We start from the raw sequence: 16,816 nt of genomic DNA, 5'->3' as shown, positions 1-16,816 counted from the left end.
GTCTGCAGACACCAGTGGACCAGACATATCTGGCAGTTGCATTTCTTAGTGCAGACACATGTCAGTATGCACCTCTCCTGCCTTGAACACACAGTGGACAGGAACAGAGACATGTATGTAAGGACAAAGCACTATAATAAGCCAGAGGTAGACAGACATAAATGTGTGGAAGAGGTTGACAGTGACAAGGAGCCATCCGGGCCTGTCCCACCCAGCACACAGCCAAAGGGCCCCAAGCACATAAGGTGCAGATGTCACTCACTGCAGATACTATCCACCAGTATCTGTCAGCATGACAGACTTATGTGGTGCTGGTGCCAGCTGTGCAACATGATTGTACAAGGAAGTAGTCATCTAGTAGCTCTATACACCTACCTGTGAAATATGACCCCGTGTGTGCCTGCATGTGGCATGTCAACCCCTACATGAATGGGTTATGGCCCATGCACACACCGCCCTCCCATAGTAGTATCATGACAAACCTGCTGAGGTCATCCAATGTGAAATACACCTTTGTGAAAACTGTAGCTTAATAATCTGTATGGTGCATCCCATAACTGCGTACTACTGTAGTGATAAACTAATTAGGTAGTAATTCTCACCCCAGACTTGACAACTGTGTGAGTGTGTGTTTGTGTGCGTGTCTGACTGTGTAGACAGCAATGCTTTTTAGGCTACTCACACTCCATACAGTTCATATACCCAACGTTGGCAAGGCTGCTGATGTCACTCACCTAGAAATAAACCTCTGGGAGAATCATAGCCCAGTAATATCTGTAGCATGTCCTGTAACTGTGCACTGCTATAATGTGATAAAGTAGTTAGGTAGGTGTTCTAACCTCAGACCTAGCAACTGTGTGTGTGTGTCTGACTGAGTGGAGAGCAATGCTTTTTAGGCTACTCACACTCCGTACAATTCATATACTCAACTTTGGCAAGGCTGCTGATGTCACTCACCTAGAAATATACCTCTGGGAAAGTCAGAACCTAGTAATCTCTGTAGAGCATCCTGTAACTGCACACTGCTGTAGTGTGATAAAGTAGTGAGTTAGGTGTTCTAACCCCAGACCTGGCAACTGTGTGTGAATCTGTGTGTGTGTGTATGTGTCTGACTGAGTAGAGAGCAATGCTTTTTAGGCTACTCACACTCCACACAATTCATATAGTCAACTTTGGCAAGGCTGCTGATGTCACTCACCTAGACATACACCTCTGGGAAAAGTGTAGCCCAGTAATCTCCGTAGTGCATCCTGTAACTCCTTACTGCTGTAGTGTGATAATGTAGTTAGGTACATGTTCCTACCTCAGACTTGGCAACTGTGTGTCTGTGTGTCTCTGACTGAGTAGAGAACAATGCTTTTTAGGATACCCACACTCCTTAGAATTCAAGTACTCAACTTTGGTAAGGCTGCCAATGTCACCTACCTAGAAATACACCTATAGGAAAGTTGTAGCTCAGTGATCTCTGTAGTGCATCCTATAACTGTGTACTGCTGTAGTGTTATTTAGAACTGTGGTAGGGTTCCATTTCCACCCATGCCAGTTCTGGATGTTTTGCGTGTGTTTCAATGTCTGTGTATGGAGCAATGCATTATAGGCTACTCACTCTCAGTACATTTCAAATGCCTTACTGTGGCAATCCTGCTGATGTCATTCATTGTGAAATACAACTTTGGGGAGAATGTTCTTCAGTAATCCCTGTGGTGCGATCTATAACTGCTCCATGCTGTAGTGTGATATAGACCTCAGTCAGGGGTTCTGTACACACACATGTCAGTTGTGGATGTTTTGTGTGTGTCTCACTGTCTGTGTAGGGAGCAATGAATTTTAGGCTAGTCACTCGCAGTACAGTTGAAATACCCTACTTTGGTAATCCTGCTGATGTCATTTATTGTGAAATACACCTTTGGGGAAGAAGTACTCCAATAATGTCCATGGCGCGTACTGTAAGTGCGTTGTGCTGCAGTGTAATAAACTAGTTAGGTAGGGGTTCTACTCCCAGACATGCCAGGTGTGTGTGTAACTTGTATCCTCTGTAGAGGTGGTTGTGATTGTGGGCAATGTGGAGGGGGCTTTGCTCCATTCTTTTATGGTGCCCCTACTGTATATCACAATGTCAACCCTACAGGGATAACTTATGTAAATTAGCTGAGAAGTGGGGGTGCAAAGCCATACCCAGACATGTGACATCAAGGCCAGCCTATCACAGTTAGCAACCCCACTATTACCCAGAGCGCACACACAACCCATGTGCCATACACACACACATGCCTAGGCAACAGGCAATATGTGGGTAGTACACTGCATATTGGCCACTGATAGCAACTATGCAGTGATAGCAGTGGGCTACAGAGGGCCTGTCACCCTGCCCATCTGTCCAATATACACGTATATGCACAGTGCACCTCCACCATGATGTTCATCGTGTTTCACTGTTGCAGTCATGACTGCAGGGTTCTCCCCTGCCAGCAGGCAGCGCCAGGTCAGCCAGAATCCCAAAGTCTGGGTCCGGCGTCGGCTGTTCAACCATGCTCCCTGATGTCAGAGTGCCAGGAGTACAAAGCTGACAGCCGATGCCAACTTCTCCAGTCTTTCTTGCTGTGCGGTGATAGCAGTTCGCATTTGCCGGTCGGCGGACTCCTGATGAATTTTACTGATATACTTCGGTCCGAAGACTTTCTTCTCCACTCAAAGCTAAGTACCCCGTTGGGGAAACTTTTTTCTTGCTCCACTCCGATGTCATAAAAAGTTAATAATTGTATTTCATGTGGGAAGCAAATACCTCATAAGGATTTTCATTCTTACTGTATTCCTTGCTTGGGCCCTGACCACGACGTAGCTAGTTGTCGGTTTTGTGCTAGATTCAATCAACGTACAATTAAGCGAAGGTACGATTTTGCTTTTCATTACTTGTAGGCGCTTTAACTACAAAATGTCGCCATGGATACAGTCCTGGCTACTGGAGTTCATAAGCGTCGCAAGGATAAAGACAGGCCTCCGAGGTCCAAATCTGATGATAGCGCAGCGGAGCCAGCTTCAGGTTGGGCCGCCGTCAGTGAGGTGCTTTGCAGCCCTGTCGCCGCCATTTCAGAACCGACGGCCGAAACGGACTCTCATGAGGAGCCAACCACGCCTTTAAATATTTCTGTTGCAGGACCTTCGGACAATGCTCCTTCGGATGGGTCCGGAGCCGCTGTGCAGGTACCGGCTTCCGAAGGGGTTTTCAGGCCTGCTCAGCTATTAATAAAGGCAAAGACAAAGACAAAGGCAAAGACTCCTTCAAAATCAAAGACTTCTACACAGGCTTCTTCTGAACTGACTCCCAAGTCACAGAAACAGTTACTCAAGATGGCGGAGGATTTACTTACTATGATTAGGGGTTCTCATCCCCCTCCAGATAAAAGGCCAAGGCAGGATGTTTCTTATGATTCCTCTGATCAGGCTTCTGTTTCCTCAGTTTCTTCTTCTGATCAGGAATATTCTTTCCCTCCTTATGAGGATTCTGATGCTGAAAAATCCATTCCTTCAGCTTCTCCCCCTGAGGATTTCTCTTTTGGGGAAACTTTGCATGAAATGAGGGAACATTTCCACTGGGAAGGACAGGAGTATTCAGAATCCAAGAAAAGGCTGAGGGAATTTCTTCTTCTTCCCCAACATAGACCCCTGGCTATTCCTCCTGTTTTGGATATTGTGGATGATGCCTTTTCGGAGGCTAACTTAACCCCTGACTCTTTTCCTCCTGCTCCTGTGAAGCCTGATAGATATTACAGGGTTCCTGATTTCCATCAGTTTTTATGCAAGAACCCTTCTGCTGACCCTGAAACCTAAAATCCTACTCCTACTGAAAAGGATTCTCGATCCTTAGAAAGATGGGGCAAAAAGGTGTACACTTCTGCTACTTTGTCCATTAGGGCTTTAAACTGTCAGTTTCATATGTTTAAATACCAGCAATTTCTATTGTCTGTCTTAAAACAAAAAGCTTACTTCTATTTCTGCCTGTGCAGAGGATAAGGAATTACATGACTTATTGCATGCCACTGAACAGGTTGGGAAGCATGGTTTACACTGTGGATTTGATGCCTTGGAGGCTTCTTGTAGAGCTGCAGCCTCTGGCACAGTCATTAGGAGGCATGCATGGCTAAAGGAACAAAATTTACCTGAACAGGTAAAGGCAAAATTTATTGGATGCTCCTGTTCAGCCTAATGTTTTGTTTGGATCGAAAGCTAAAGAGGTGATTAAAAAGATTGAGGATAAGGCAAAATCAATGCAAACAGTTAAAGATTTCTTACAAGTACAGCCTCCTAGATTTAGCAGGAATTGGCCTTCAAAAAATTGGTCCTTTCCCACTTCAGACAGGCCTCAGAGGGGTAGATACAGACGTTCCAGAGGGAGGCCTCAATCACAAGCTGCTTATAGACCAAGACAGTGGACTGCTTCCACCCCTAGGGGAGGAGAGGACAGGTCACAATCTCAAAGGAAACAAATTCAATGACTCCCTCTGTGGGGCTACAGGAACTTCTTCCCTGGAAGCCCCTCTCGGAGGAAAACTCTCTTTTTTATCAAAATTGGACTCAAATAACCCAAGATAAATGGGTTTTGGATGTGGTTTTAAGAGGTTACAAATTCCATTTTCATACCTTGCCAAGGCCAAGCGGATGGCCAGACCTTCCAGAACATCAGTGGACGGAGGCCTTAAACCAGGTGGAAGCTCTTTTGGCTATGAATGCCATAGAACTGGTTCCTCTTTCAGAGATGGGAAAAGGGTTTTATTCAAGGCTCTTTCTAGTCCCAAGGAAGCAAAACTCATGGAGACCCATTCTGGATCTGTCGGTCTTGAACACCTTTCTAGATATTCCAAAATTCAAGATGCTTACTCTACAGCAGCTACTTCCAATGCTGTCTGAAAAGGCATGGATGGTAACTTTGGATTTAAAGGAGGCATATTTACACATTCCCATCAGGCAGGATCGCAGAAAATACCTCAGGTTCAAAGCCGGATCGAGGCACTTTCAATTCTCTGCGCTGCCCTTTGGATTATCTACTGCACCCAGGGTCTTCACCAAATGCCTGGCTCCAGTAGTAGCTTACTGCAGACTCAAGGGAATTCAAATTTACCCTTATCTGAATGATTGTCTGATTCAGGCAGACAGCAAGGATGTCTTACTCCAGCATCTAGAATTTGTACAGAACCTCCTCAAGTTCCTGGGATTCTCTGTAAGCATAAAAAAGTCAAATTTGACACCATCGCAACAGATAACTTTTCTGGGTGCACTTCTAAACACCACAACCCAGATGGCATTTCTGAACACCACAACCCAGATGGCATTTCTGACATCCGAAAAACAGTTACAGCTGGATTCAACTTTCAGAACTTTGGCAACTTTAACTCATCTATCTGCAAGGAAATTCCTGCAGGCTTTGGGTTACATGGCCTCCTGCATCCTTCTCATACCATATGCAAGACTACACATGAGGAAAATACAGTGGTACCTAAAAAGTGTATGGTCTCAGCAATGCCACAGTTTAGACATACTGATCTCCGTTCTTCCTTGCCTTCAAAAGGAATTTCTTTGGTGGTCCAGGGCATGTGCTCTAAACAAAGGGAAGCCCTTCCGTCTGCTTCCTGCCTCTCATATTCTAACCATGGATGCCTCGGATTATGCTTGGGGAGCCCATTTTCAGGGCAATTGTTTGCAGGGCCTTTGGACAAAGGATCAGAAGCACCTGCATATCAACTTAAAGGAAATGTTAGCCATTCAGAAAGCTCTATTGGCCTTCAGGAATCTTTTACAACCAGGACAACTGTTAATATGGACAGACAACACCACAGTTATGTGGTACATAAACAAGCAAGGGGGATCTCATTTCAACCCCCTTTGCAGACTAGCCATGGATTTATGGGACACAGCTCTATCTTGCAATCTGGATCTTCAGGCTCAGTTTCTACCAGGGAAACAAAACTTCCTGGCAGACAGTCTGAGCAGACATCTTTCGGATCCACACGAGTGGATGCTGGACACCAAAATATTCAAGATGATAACAGCAGTCTGGGGATGTCCTCACATAGACCTCTTTGCATCCCATCTCAATCATCAGCTGCAGACGTTTTGCACCAGGATTTTCCACACAGAAGCTTGGAGAGTGGACGTCCTGTCATTCAGTTGGAGGAACCTCTCAGGATATGCCTTTCCACCTCTCCCTCTTCTTCCATGGGTTTTATTGAAGATAAAACAGGACAAGCCCAAGATGATCATCTTGCTGGCTCCAAATTGGCCTCGGCTGTTTTGGTATCCAACTCTAAAAAACCTATGCCTGGAGCCCCCTTGGGTTTTACCTCAGTCTCCGAACCTTCTGTCTCAACATCAGGGTCAGGTTCTACACTCTCATGTCAGAACTCTCAGCCTGGTGGCCTGGTTAATCCAGGGCCTTTGATTTCTTCTTTACTGCCCAAGCAGGTTATGGATGTCATTTTAGAAGCCAGACGTCCTAGCACTAGAAAATCTTATGCAGGAAAATGGAAAAGATTTTGTTCCTGGATGAAGGCTCAGGATTCTGATCCTCTTCTTCCAAACATTACTTTAATTTTACTTTACTTGACAGATCTCTTACATAAGGGTCTCTCTTTCTCTTCCATTAAAATACATGCCTCTGCTATTTCTGCTCATTATAATACAGACCCTCCCTTCTTTTCCCACCAGCTCATGCGACAGTTTCTCAGAGGAGCTAAGAACTTAAGACCTCCTAGATCTCCTCCTATTCCTGCTTGGGATCTCAACTATGTTTTGGAAAAACTAACCTTGCCTCCTTTCGAGCCTGCTGCTTCTTCTGACATCAAGTTTTTATCTTGGAAGGCAGCCATCCTGTTAGCCCTAACCTCTGCCAGGAGGGTTTCAGAGTTACAAGCTCTAATGGCTGTGGAACCTTATATTATTTTTCATGACAGGGTATCTTTGAGGACTAATCCTACCTTCATGCCTAAGGTGGTTTCCAAAGTGGCTTTAAATCAAACTATACACTTGCCAACCTTTTTCCCCACTCCTCAAAATAAAGGGGAAAGGATCTTACATTCCTTGGATGTACACAGCTACGTTTTTACCTGAACAGAACTAAGGACATCAGAAAATCAGAACAATTGTTTATTTCTTATGCTTCCAGTTCCCAAGGTAAAGCCATTTCAAAATGGATTGCTCATGGAATCAGATTTTGTTATTCTCACCATGGAAAGCAAATCCCAGGGAGTATACAGACTCATTCCACCAGAGCTGCTGCCACTTCTGCGGCCTTTCTCAGGGGAGTTCCTACCAAGGATATTTTGGAAGCTGCAACTTGGAGTTCAGTGCATACATTTTCTAAGCACTACAATCTACCTCACTACTCTAAGTCTAGGGCAGGCTTTGCCTCTGCAGTCTTGCAGGGCCTTTTAGCCGCCCCTACATCTTTATGACCACCTCCCTTTCTTTCAGCTTTGGGATTCTACCCTACAGTCATGACTGTAACAGTGAAATACGATGAACATAGTACAGTTGTGTACACCTGCCATAAATGTAGATGTTCGAGTGTCTTCACTGTTGCAGTCTGGGTTTCCCTCCCTCCTGTCCCCTCTTATTTTTACTTTTGTGTATTTCCTTTTTTCACCATTCTTCTGAGGTGTATTTGCAAAGGTTATGGGACCTTTTTCATTTTGGAACTCCTGACATCTGGGGCAAGAAAAACTGGGGAAGATGGCATCGGCTGTCAGCTTTGTACTCCTGGTGCTCTGACGTCAGGGAGCATGGTTGAACAGCCGATGCCGGACCCAGACTTTGGGATTCTGGCCAACCTGGGGCTGCCTGCCAGCAGGGGAGAACCCTGAAGTCATGACTGCAACAGTGAAGACACTCTAACATCTACATTTATGGTAGGTGTACACAACTGTACTTTCCCAAATGGACATTTGCACCACCAGTGGTGTATTCACATGTGACTCCCAATGGACATACCATGCCTGACAACATGCCCTGTATGGACAGATGATACTGACATCAGGGAATGCTGTTAGCATGCTATCAATATAGGTGCAGGGTAAACCTGCTGCTCATTACCAGTTCCTGCCACAGGTGGGCAAGACTGGCACATCCGATGATAATCTGTATTCACAACATGGGCCAGACACCCCAGGTACAGTTTCACATGTCACTGTACATGCATGTGGGAGGTGTGCACATCCTAGACACCATCCATGTCATGGAGTAAGGAACATATACATGGCAAATGATGCACAGCATTGGCCAAACACAGTAGTCACCCAGGTGACTGGATGGGGGATGCAATACCCACCTGTGTGGTCAAATGCAGAAACTACAGGCCTGAGACACAATGCAGACCATTGTCATGTGGCCTGATGCCAAGGTATACCCATCCCCTACCCTTGTACAGCCTGCTGGCACAGTTGACCAGCACACACCCATGCAGGCATGCACCCATGCATGTCAGAACTGGCACCCTGTGTGTTCGTGTGTGTGTTGTATGGTGCGTACGTCCACACCCACACTCACTACAACCCCTCAGGGCATACTGAAGCATGCTGTCTGATGTCCGACACCTCATAATACTCTTTGCCCATACAACCTCCGTATGACCCATGTGGTGCATGTGATACCTGCACATCAATGTGTTGTGGCAATCCCACTAGTGATGATTTGCAATCCTGGCCCTGCCAAGTGTGTCATTGTGTGTGTGTCCCTGTGTGAGTGTGCCTGTGCTGACGCTGGCAGCTGTTCATGCAGACAGGCACGTGTACTTCACCTACCGTATCCCTGTTGCAGATGTCATTCACCATCACATATATGTTCTGAGTGCTCCACAGCGGGTAACCCATGTGGCACATCCAATAACTGCATTGAACTGTGATAGCACTACATAGCTGTCAGGGGTTTGATACCCTGTGCTGGTAAGTGTGTGACACAAACATGCTTCTGTTTTACTCTCCCACCCCCTCCTGACATGTATCTGCCTCTGTCTGCCTCTCCCACTCCCTCTCTGGTGGATGTGGAGACCCACACCTGCTTTGCTTAGGCAGCAGCATGTGTATTTTAAGTGATGCTCATGATTAGCTGATGACTTCTGCATGAAGCCTCCCCTAGCTGATTGCATGTGGAACAGCTGTCGTAACCTTCAAATTGCATGGAAACACACTCCAGTACCTATGAACAGCATGGTGGTCTTGGCCCTTTTCAGTCACTGTGAGCAGGAACTAGATCTGTTGTTTGGCAAACAGCATGCCAGATGGATTGGGGATTTACCTCTAACAACATACACTGTGGAAAGAGGGCAACAAACAGGAGGGGGATGTGCCTGACTTGACTACAGACTGTAAGTACTGCTATACTGCATATGGAGTAATGTTGGTTTAACAGTGTTTGTCTGGATATGTCTGTCGTACATGTTGCAATACCTGCCATGCCAGTTCCACGTTTATGAGGGATCCCCATCTGCAGAGTCATCTGCAGACTGGGCAGTGTTGTGCATTTGGTTTCATGTGTTAGCCACGATGCATCTATCTGTGGAATGCAGAAGGTAGTGTGAGGAATGCAGTCTGTAGATGGTGAAGGCTGTGACAGTTACTGACTTCATATCCCTCATAGGACATATGTTGCAACAAACCCCGTTACAATGGTAAATTTATGAGGTTATCACAGCAACATGTCTGTACTGGCCCTTTTTATGTGCTGTCAGACACACCTCTGTCAACCTTTGTACATATGTCGTGAATGAAGTCATGCATATGTGCTGTACAACATAAATAGTGTCATCATATCTGATAAGCCAGTGATATTTCAGATTGCTACACGTCATGTACAGTAGGGGTTATATTTCATGACATCACCTGAATGGTCTGCGGATGATTGTACAGTACTGGGGTCTGTGTAGTGATGGTGAATGTCGGCAATGTGTGTATTGTTAATATGTACTTTAGTCTGTGTACAGACTGTGGTAGATGTCATTGTTCTAGCACCCCTTCTATCTGATGTTACATGCTGCCCCACTGTATGGTACCATTTTGCCATACATGTTTGTAGGGCCATACACACATATGTTCCATACCACAGACAGCCATCAGACCAAACTGTGTAGCAGCCCAGTATATGTAGGGTCATTCTGTGAGTGGCACATATGAGGATGGTGTAGAACAGATAGCCCGTATACTGTAATATTATGCTAGCTTACCATATGTCAAAGATTCCAAAGACAACAACAAGGCATTCTATAACTATGTCAAGAATCTAAATGGCAATGCTCAGATCTGCTCTGAGCTAAAACAGAATGGCATTAAATATACTGATCCCAAGGATATTGCCAATATCCAGGCAGATCGATTCAGTGCCAACTTCACCCCCCTCTCACCCCCTAAATGGCCCATCTCAATACCGGAAGATTGCCAAATTCTGGTAATAATGGCCACACAGGTAAAAAAAACGCACTCTCCAAAGCTAAGAATACAGCATCCATGGGACCAGATGACATCCTGGGCTGTGTACTACATGAACTACCATATGAACTGGCACCTCACCCAAGTGTCATGTTTAATCATAGCCTCACCTCAGGTTTCGTGCCCACTGAGTGGCGCACAGCTACAGTTATCCCACTCCACAAGGGGGGATCCACCTTGGATCCTGGAAACTACCGTCCCATCAGTCTGACAAGCCTTATCTGCAAGGCCATGGAGCGTATTATCATGGAACTTATAAACAAATACATTGGCAACCTTCAAACACTGGACTCCACCCAGTTTGGGTTCGTGAAGGGCCGATCTTGTCTCCTGAACTTGATTGACTTCTTCGAATCAGTCTCCAGAGCCATGGACAAGGGTAAGGTGGTCCACACAGCCTATCTAGACCTTGCCAAGCCCTTTGACACCATCCCCCACTCTGGAATCATCAATAAACTTACTAAGCTGGGCATTAATCCCTACATCACCCAATGGGTTGCTAACTGGCTTACTGATAGAACCCACACTGTAAAAGTAGCTGACTCCAAATCCAGCTCCAGACATGTGACAAATGGAGTACCTCAGGGTTCAGTCCTGGGACCGCTCTTGTTTGGCATCTACTTTTCTGAAGTACAGGCCAACACTAAGGGACTCTGGATAACAAAGTTTGCAGATGACTGCAAACTGGGAGCCATTATTGAATCCCCAAATATTGTGGATACTCTACAAAAGGGCCTTACAGAAACAGATGCTTGGTGCCAGAGCCATGGGCTCAAGCTCAATGCCAAGAAATGTATAGTTATCCCCTTTGGGGAAAAAACATGTATCTGTGAATTACCATATAGGTGGCAGTGCACTAAACACCGAAAGTTTGACTTAGGGACACAGGTGGACAGTGGTCTCAGCTTCGATAAACACATCGCCACAACAGTCAGCAATCCTTCTATGTGGCACACCTCATCACTAAGGGCTTTTCATGCAGAAAGAAGGAGGTCATTGTCCCACTGTACTCATCCCTCATTAGACCCATTATAGAATACAATGCCCCATTTGGTATGTACCTCTCAAGACATCTGCAACAACTGGAAAGGCCACAGAAATACATCACTAAAAGAATCACAGGCCTAAAGCAGATGCCCTACGCTGACCCCCTTAAAAAACTCCGGCTATACTCTGTCGCATATCGTCTACTCAGAGGCGATCTTTGCTTAACATACAAGGCCATGTCAAACCCAGAGCTGTTGGACATGCTACACTTAAAGAAATCCCAATCCCTCAGAGCCACATGCTCCAGGGATCTAAACCTTGTCATCACAATAAACAAAACATGCTGGAGGGATAGGTTCCTGACCCAGAGACTCCCCAGACTCTGGAATAGATTGCCCATACATGTCAAGCAGAGTGCCTCTTTGGTCCTCTTCAAAAGGAACGTTGACGATTGGATGGGAGAAAGGAAATTCACCCTAGGGATCACGTCAGTCACCCTGCTAGACAGGGGTCCAGGGAAGTAAATAGTGTGAGAAGAAATAGCCAGGGAATTGTTATGGCTAGGCTTGTATAGGCTCTAGGGCTGATAGCCTAGTACCAACCTATGAACCTATGTGGCTGTGGCTTGTGTTCACATTGGTTGTGGTTATGCACTGTCACACAGGTGTATCTCACCCTGTGCTGTGATATGGTCATTGAGCCTGCTATATATGCAGGTACATGTGCATTCCCCCATACGAGATGTAGGTCAGTGTTGAGCCAGTCTGCCTGTTGCCTGCACAGTGCATTGTTACATGCCTAGCAGCTTAGTGTACTTACCCAGTGAGATGTCATGTGAAGATACTAGCCAGATGTACTGCTGCTGGGCCTCACTTAAAAGTTATGTATGTCAGAAAGAGCAGTGGGATGCTGTACAGATGTATGTCAATATCTAGTGGGTAGTATGTGTCCATGGTCCCCTGCACCAGCAGTCATTATGTGTCAGGCCAGACAGGAGTGTGTGAATCCAAAACCGATGGTGGCAAATGTATACCAGTCATTATGTGTTATTCCCATCTACATGGCTGTCTACATCCATACTGTCAGGCCTGGTACACTTATTGTGCACTAAGGAATTATGTATATACCTCTGGACTGTACAGGGTGTGTCCAGAATTCAACATATATTGGCCAATGCCAATGCCCTTATGCGTTCCAGAGGCCAGTGTATGTAACAGTGGTACATGGGCCTGTATTATTGAGTCTTGGTGGGGAGCACCATAAATGACCTAGGCTGTTACAAAATGTGGGAGGATCAGGGATGAGCTTCAACAAGGTATCTGGATGTATAGTTCCGTTTACTCAGCTATATTGACATTACTTTCATTACTTGGGCTACTGCAAGCCTACTGCCCCCTGCCATACAGACTGTTCTGTTTGTTGTTGTGCTTGTGATGGTGTCAGGTATGCCTTGTTATGTACCAGTTACAACCCATTTGACCACAAAATGTCTTTACCTCCTACTGAGTTTGTACAGAGTGTGGATAGAGGCTGTTGAACTACACACTTGCAGTACATACTGTTGATTGTTTGGTATCCTGTGGCACAGTCTGTCTCTACTATTGTACAATTGGAAGGGCTTGGCCTGGACAGCAACAGTTGTGAACCTTTCCAGACTACTGTATTAATGTAACTGTTTCACTCTGTTTATATGGTTATCAGTATCTGAACAGCTATATGACATGGCATATAGAACTGTTATAGTACACAATTAATGGATTCCCATTTCTGCAAACCCGTGTGTGGTGTCTTTCCTATGACCTTTCTATGAGTATATGTTGCAGGCAACAATTGATATGTGTATGGGTGGCCCATACATTGTCCAGTTGTTCAGGTGTTAACTGTGGGCATAGTGTCTGTTCCATATTGTGTGCACCTCCTATATATGTATCTTACTGTATATATATCTGCATGTGTATGTGTAGTCACATGTGTGTGTGTGTGTGTGTGTGTGTGTGTGTATATATATATATATATATATATATAATATGTATACATCTATAGATGCATATATATATATATATATATATATATATATATATATATATATATATATATATATACATCTGTATCTGCATATCTGTGTGTGTGTATCTGTATCCTGGGGATGTTGATGATTTCCACATATTACATGTTATATGGGAGGCAGACTGTACTTAGTAGTGTACTGCAGGGAGCATGTGGTTGGGTTTGGGGGGGATGCCTATTTTTACAAGACGTATAGTGTGTGGTGCCTCTCAACCCCATTAACGGTGCATGTGGACATGTGTATTTGTTAATCTGCCATTGCTATCTACAGATGTATGGCCATATATACCTGTATGTATGTATGTATATATATATATATATATATATATATATATGTATATATATATCTGCTAACATATATATAACTATGTCCGTATATGCCTACATAGATATATATCTGCGTACACATTTGTAATGTGCTGTGTATATGTAGACATATAGGGGTAGACACATATAGGTTAATAGGTAGGTATTTAGGCTATCTGCCCAAGGGCATTTTTAAGCCTAGCCAGAGTTTATCAGCTTTCACTGCCCCATTGATTAATTAACTGAGCCTCTGTCAAGAAGAGCCAATGAAGTGATCCCAGGGTGTATTTTCTGTTACCCATCCACTCGTCAAGGTTTTTCTTGAAGAGTGTTAGTGAGGGGCTCTGCCTAGTGTAGTTAGGAATTGTGTTCCAAAGCATGGGGAGTCTCAGTGACAGGAATCTATCCCTCCAGCATGTTCTATTTATTGTTGTGGCAATGTTTAGCTCACTAGAGCGAGTAGCTCGCAGTGACTTGGATTTCTTTAGGTGGAGTATGTCCATCAATTCTGAGTTGGACATGGCTTTATAAGTCAGACAGAGATCACCTCTGAGTAAGCGATATGCCACTGAGTACAGCCGGAGTTTTCCCAGTCAGGCTGCATAGGACATATGTTTGAGGCCAGTAATCCTCTTGGTGAAGTACTTTTGTGGTCTTTCCAGCTGTTGGAAGTGTCTTGTGAGGTACATCCCAAATGGGGCATTGTACTCTATGATGGGTCTGATGAGTGGCAAATAGAGGGGCAATATAACCTCTTTATTTCTAGATGCGAACCCTTTAGTAATGAGATGGGCTACATAGAAGGATTTCTTAACTACTTTGGCAATATTATTGTCAAAGGAGAGATTACTATCTACCTGGGACCCCAGATCTCTTATTACCTCTTCTGTATTAAGGGGGTTGCCACCTATGTGGTAATTCATGGGTGTTTTGTTTTTCCCAAATGGGATGACTATGCATTTTTTGGCATTTAGCTTGAGACCACGACTTTGACACCAGGTGTCCGTCTCAGTAAGGCCCTTTTGGAGAATGTCCGTGTCAGCCGGAGAGTAAATTATGGCTCCCAGTTTGCAGTCATCAGCGAACTTGGTTAGCCATAGTCCTCCTGTGTTTGCCTGTACTTCTGTAAAGTATATGCTGAACAGTAGGGGTCCCAAGACCGAGCCTTGTGGGACACCACTTGTGACTGGTTTAGAGTCGGACCTGGAGCCCGCTATTCTTACCGTGTGAGTTATGTCTGTAAGCCAGTTGGCAACCCATCTCGTGATGTAGGGGTTTATGTTCAGGCTGGTGAGTTTTTCTATAATTCCTGAGTGGAGAATGGTGTCAAAAGCCTTGGTGAGGTCAAGGTAGGCTGTGTGAACCACTTTCCCCTCATCTATGGTCTTGGTGACTGTCTCAAAGAAGTCAACCAGGTTTACTAGGCATGATCTGCCCTTAACAAAGTCAAACTGGGTCGGGTCAAGTGTTTGGAGGTTACAAATGTCTTTTGTTAATGAGTTCCATGATGATGCACTCCATAGCCTTGCAGACCAGGCTAGTCAGGCTTATGGGGTGATAGTTACCAGGGTCAGTTGTGGCCCCTCCTTTGTGGAGTGGAATAACCATTGCTATGTGCCATTCTATGGACACGTAGCCTGTGGAGAGGCTGAGGTTGAACAGCATGTTTAGGTGGGGGGTTAGTTCATTCTGTAGTTCGTGCAAGACGCAGCCTGGGACACCATCTGGCCCCATTGACGCTGTGCATTTGAGTTTTGAAAGGGCTGTTTTCACCTGTGCATCTGTGATTTCTGGGACACTGCACTTTTTTCCGGTATTGTTGTCGGCCCTTTTGGGGGTGACATTTGCACTGAAACTATCTGCCAGGATGTTGGCAATATCAGCAGGTTCAGTATATTTTGTGCTAGTTTGCACTAGCTCAGAGCATACCTGCGAGTTGCCGCTTACATTCTTGACATAGCTGAAGAAGACTTTGTGGTTATCTTTCGAATCCTTGTCTATTTTTCTTTCAAAGTTAGCTTTGGATGATTTTATGAGGGACATTAGTTTCTTACTGATACTGATCAGGGATGTCTTTTCTTCTTGGGATTTGCTTTTTTTCTGAACTAGTTTCCTCCTATTGTATAGCCTTTTTATGGCAGGGGTCCACCAGACTGGTTTCCTTCTCTTAGGGGAGTGAGTCTTGGTTTTGCTAGGGATGGCACAATCCATGCATCCTTGTAGGTGCTCATAGAGTGCATTTGTAAAGGTTCCTGCATCTTGGACACTGTTATCCTTTAGCGTGGGGGCTATGAAACTTGCCACCTCTGTCTTAAGTAAGGTGAAGTTTTCTGTAGAAATGTTTTTCACTGTGGTTTCCTTGGTTCGGGGTGGTGGTGTGGTGTGGACATCCAGAGTGATTAGTTTATGGTTTGATCTAACCAGTGATGGGTTGACCTCCGGTGTGGAACACCTGTCGCCCATGTTGGTGATGACCAGGTCCAATATGTTTTCACCTCTGGTAGGGAGTTTACCAGCTGATCCAGGGCATTTGAGTTGATAAATTCCAGGATGCGCTGGACCTGGGAGTTTGTACTTGAGTAGTTTTCCCAGTTAATGGTAGGGTAATTGAAATCACCCAATATCAGGGTGTTCGGTAGGACCTTCATGTTTTCCAGTGTCTCCAGAAAGGTGGAGTGGTGGCCCTGGGTCATGTAGGGTGATCTGTAGCAGGCCACAATTTGCATTGCAGATTTCCCGATGTTAGTTGCACATGGATGATCTCAGAGGTATCATGCTGCGCCACTAGCCTGGAGGTGTAGTTATCCTTAATATGGATACACCCACTCCTTTTGTGTTTCGGTCCATGTTCTGTGGCTGAAATGTGTGGTATGAGTTGTAGCCTGGTAGTGCTGGGGTGCTCTGTGGAGCCTTGATCCAGGTTTCAGTTACTGCACAAATGTTGGCGTTCTCCATACTGAGGAGTTCTTCAAGCGTGTGCATTTTGA

The 16,816-nt window shown here is 45.1% G+C and overlaps 1 protein-coding gene across 1 annotated transcript in view; it reads left to right on the top strand.

The window, feature by feature from the left end:
- Positions 1-16,816, top strand: part of LOC122816910 (thyrotropin-releasing hormone receptor-like) — a 333,987-nt gene that overhangs the window by 258,027 nt on the left and 59,144 nt on the right. The window lies entirely within an intron of this gene.

Source organism: Protopterus annectens, chromosome 12.part0 (assembly GCF_019279795.1).
Source record: "Protopterus annectens isolate FY-2018-M chromosome 12.part0, PAN1.0, whole genome shotgun sequence".
In the NCBI taxonomy this organism is placed as follows: Eukaryota; Metazoa; Chordata; order Ceratodontiformes; family Protopteridae; genus Protopterus; species Protopterus annectens.
The sequence above is the reverse complement of the archived record's forward strand: the minus strand, read 5'-3'. Positions and strand labels throughout refer to the sequence as shown.